Below are 5,076 nucleotides of genomic sequence, written 5' to 3' on the forward strand. Positions count from 1 at the left end.
TTAAGCAATTATGTCAGCTTTGTAAAATCATAAATAGTTATGCTTCATTTAAAATGTGGCCCTGCAGCTTTTTTCTGCTCTCTGCTCAAATCTTTGCCATCCGAGATGACTCTCAGAGATAGGCTTATTAGTGCTATTAACATACTGCTGGAGCTGTGAAACGGCCTTGTTAACATTTGGAAATGAATCAAGCCTCCGGCATGTGTTATTATCCAGGTTATCTGTGTTTTTTATGTTTAATTCTCTCCTCTGTGCAACAGCTGCGCAGTGATTCCGTGGAGGCCTTATCACAGCTAATGACGGCTCTGATTGGGCTGATAACGTCTCCCCTCAGGGAGGTGATGTATGTTTCATTACAGGTTTGTTTCACAAGCAAGGCTGCCAAAATGTTAAAGACAAATATGTCCATTAAAGACATCACAGAGACACAATTAATCACCACACAGCTGAAGGATCTTATTCAGAACACAGAATAGTGTCGAGTTTCTCTTAGTTCTCGGTTCTCAAATCAGTGAATGAGATACCTTGCATACTGACATTATTTCATCAAGAAAAGTACTTAATTATGGTGCAACTTATCTGTATTAAATATCTGTGTTTGCTTCCTGAAAAAAAGCCTCTGAGACAAAAGCCATTATAATTTGATAGTCTGTGATTAAAACAAACCTCAGATTGAGGTCAGAGAGACTCTGCAGAGATTTAAGTTAAAATAAATGTTTTATTTGTGGTCAACTTTTGGTCAAATATCATCAACGCTGATGTTCTGTTGGGAGAACAGGAGACGCTGAACACTTTTAACAGCTAAAAACATTTAACACTGCACATACTTTGCTTTCTTATTTTGATTTTATCTAATGTGTCAGAAGTCTGCTACTTAATTGTTTTTAATTACTAGACATAAGCTGTAAAATATGGTTAAATACAATGAATATTCATATCTGTGATTGGTGATGACAGGACTTTTTTACCCCAAACATCTAACTAAACCCCAAAATAAGCATCACTACGTAGGATAACACAATGCACGTTTCTTTGTCTTTAAACTATTTTTTTGAACAAAATAAATTTACAATTCCTCATGCGTAGCCCATAAAACATGACCTATTTTGTTATTTGGAGGATAAAATTGCCTTATTGTCATTATCTACTCATTTTTCTACATATTGGGTTTTAATAAGGTCATAAAAAAAGTATCTAAAGGGGGATACAATTGTTATATTTAATTATTTTGACACAAATACAAACACAAAGCAAAAACACATTTTAGATTTTTAAGAAAATGTTATTTCCTTCAAAGGCAAATATCTGTGATTTTACAGGTCAAAGGTCATGACTAAGGTTTGGATTTATATCAATAATATGTGCATCGATACGTTACAGCCAACAGATGCTGTGGAGCCGCAGTGTGTGGCTACTTTTGTGGAGAGTAAATAGTCGGTGCAGAACAGACTAGAAGGAGGAAATCTATTGACACACGGAGACGACGTCCTCGGTGGGAAACTCTGAAGCCTGCAGGCCCAACAAGCCTCCATTAAGCTCTCCAACGTCTAAAGGGCTTAAGGGGAAAAGACAAGTTGTGACTCGGGACGAGGGTCTGCTGCTGCTGAATCCTTTCCAGATGAGATAATACTCTCCCTCCTTTAAATACCGCTCTACTCCGTCTCTTCTTTTTTACCGACACAACTGGTGCACGAGGAACGGGGATTTGAGAGTGTCGGATATGAAGGAAGTTATTCTGTCCAGAAGAAGAAGAAGAGCTGCTTTCACCGGTCAACTCTTGTCTGGTTTCCTATCAGCCACTTCAAAAGAAGGGAGGAAGTGTCCTCCGCTGACCCCAGAACAGCTTCAGATCCTTCAATTAACTGATACACTGTTAAACAGATACAATGAATTTAGGCAGTTTGGCCCACTGATCAAATATACCTGCAAAACTAGTGACTTCACATCAGCTGCACTTTGTGTTTAGGTCTAATTAGCAAATGTTAGTATGCTAACACGCTAAACAAAGAACCAGCTACACTTTAAAAATGACTTTGTCATTGAGGCCTAATTAAAATGCCAATCACGATATCCACGATGTCCAAGAGGACCTAATCAAATGTCTTGTTTTGTCCAAATCCCCCAAAAATATTCAATTTACTATAATGTTCAAAAAAGGAAAAGCAGTTTCACACTTTATTAAACAATAAAATGTAACAAAATAATCCTTAAAGGTGCAAGATCTGAAATTGGAAGCATATCGATTGCCCCAAGATGGCTAACAGCGCTAACAGAGCAACCTACCCGGCCTGTACTGATTTAAAGTCATTTACAAATTGGTACATTTTTCTATGAAAATGTCCACGTATCCTCGGCTTCTATGATATCTTACAAAAAAGTTACTCCTCATTTTTATAGCTTTTTCCAACAGGTGTCAGAGTTGTGCTCGTTACAAGCATACAGTCTTTTCAAAATGAACTTCTGTCTTCGTAGGAAACAGTTTAGTTAGGTTTAGACAACAAAACTATTTAGTTAGAGTTATGAAAAGATCGTTGTTTGGGTTTAATTACCTACAGAAGGGCCATCTCTAAAGTATGCAGGTTTACGTGACAAATAGATCAACGTTGACTTCTTGTTTCACACGGGGAACAAACAGCGGTCTCCTGTTTGGCCGTGTTCTTTGTTTATTTTGACATCTATGTTGTAAAGCCTGTAGAGGAACCTCCCAAAACCACTCAAAGTCAGGTGACTAAAATGCCCAAATCCCCCCTTAAAAAGTCAGTCTTCTCCTGTGATTCTTCCCTCCAAAAGAAAAACTTAAAGCAGCTCCACGTCGTCCCGACTGTGTCCTCCGCTCAACTTAACCCTACAGGATGTTAAACCCACCAGGAATTTCACGAATGCTCTCAGCGTCTCGTGTCGCGAGGATGACTAAGCTGCTTTCCACCTGGTCTCGACTGTGAAATCCTCCTCACAGGAACCACCGTCACTCTCCTTCTCTGAGTTTGAACGGTGGATTCAGCGGGACTGTTGGGGGCTTTTATTTACATGCATGTCGGACCAGGAGACGAGAAAATCCACTGCAGACACCGGCTTTGTGTGCCGAGACGTGATGTGAAACAAAAACAAGATGCAGAGAGAGAAATAAAGTCTGTTCTCTTCTGACAAAAGCAGAGAAACCGGAGACGGAGGCCGGGACTCCGCCCACGTCGGTGTACAGTTGACCCCTGATTAACCTCCCAGGTAAACACATCCTCCTCTGTATCACCTCTCACTCCTCGGCCTATGAACGCACGGCGAAGCCAAAGTCTGGCGACAGTCGACAGCCAATGAGAGGCGAGTTTTTATCCTTCCCGTCCTGCATGGAAATAGCAGAAAACAGTCCCAGCATGCAACAGCTGCTATCAAAGCATCTGCTGGTCCTCCCAATCTCGTCTTCTCTCTCACACACACACACACACACTTTATCGAGGCCTCACAATCCAAACACACACTAAATCCTTTCTTGTCTGTCTCTGTTTCTAGATACAAATCAAAACCACTCATGCAAAAAAAAACACAACACCAATAAAAAGAATAAAGCTGTCCAGCTCGGTTCCAGTTCATCTCCTGGACAAGTGTGAACAAAATGTCAACAGTTTCCAGTCCTCCCACATTCAGACACCGTCAGCGGAGCAAACGAGAGGCCAAAAGGTCAACGGCCGACGACGGGAGACGCGGTGCGATCGATTGTTTCATTGAACGGAGTGTTAGGACCCTCAGCTCGGGTTAAAACATCACTCACACACCAGTTAAAGTGATGAACTCGTCCAATAACGTGCTTTGTTTTTAATGAAGTATCAGTCGTGACGGACTGTCCCTGAATGCAGCTGCAGGAAATGCTTCATTGTCTTTGCATATTTTTTATTTATCTGCTTCAAATGATTGGTGATTAATTATTTAAAATATATTGTTAAATAAAAACATGCTGGTTGAACTCTGTTTATCTAAAATCTTCTCTAAGCACTCCAAGAATTTTGATCCCTTAAAAAAAGAAAAGGTGTGTTAAACAAAAGAGAGGAACTATTTGACTATTAGATGATATCTTTGGTGTATATATCTGTTCAGAGGAAGCCGTGATGAAAACTCTTTGGTGTCAAACATATTTCACTTTTTCTACTTTTGTTTATCTGACGAGAAAACATACAAAAACCTGATGAAAAATAATTTAAAGGACGTTTTGAAGGATACAACAAATAACTCTGATATGGATTTGTACTTTTGTTTATGATCAAATGTTTAATGCATTTATCTGTAATTGTTTTAATTAATTCTACACATGATAAGGTTGTTTTTTATCTGTCTCACAGATGTTTTAATGCGTTGTAGTGCAACTAAAGTAAATCAAGCTGAAGTGTGTTTGATGATCTTTTACAGTAAACTAACATGTCTGCACTGTAACATTTCTAATAATTCTATGTTAAAACTATTGTCTCCACATCCACATAAATTACAACGAAAATACATGAAGTATAATAAGAAAGAAATACATTTTAATTGTTTCTTCTTTGTTTGCTTTCATCAACCTAATTAACATGTTTAGGAACATTTACATTCCTCCATCTGCATTTTAAAGCATCTCAGTTTGACTTTAAGGGAGAAATATTCTCTTATTTGTTTATGCTTTTGTCCCTAAAACAGTAAAACCAGCAGTGAATTAAAGAGAGGCTCCTCTTTCACCAAAACACACAGAAATAAAACATTTGCATTCTCCATAGCATGTTTGATGACAAACAGGCTGATTTAAATACTGACAAGAAGCGGTTTGCTGCACAAACAGCTGCAGGAAACCGAGAGGAGAATGAAATCATTTGCCTTTTTCAAAACAAGTCGGTCATGCAGTTCAAGCTATTTGACTTTATTATAATTTGAAGAACAAGACCAGACATTGTTCCATATTTAGCTTCATGTATCAGCTGGTAAACCACTTTTACTCTACAATAATACGTTTTTTTATTTGTGCTGCAGAAAACAAGTGTTAATGAGCCAAATGTTTCAGCTTAGAGCAGAGGATTAAACATCTTTAAGTTCTTTAACGTGAAGGCCAAACACTCCTCT

Source organism: Anoplopoma fimbria, chromosome 6 (assembly GCF_027596085.1).
Source record: "Anoplopoma fimbria isolate UVic2021 breed Golden Eagle Sablefish chromosome 6, Afim_UVic_2022, whole genome shotgun sequence".
In the NCBI taxonomy this organism is placed as follows: Eukaryota; Metazoa; Chordata; class Actinopteri; order Perciformes; family Anoplopomatidae; genus Anoplopoma; species Anoplopoma fimbria.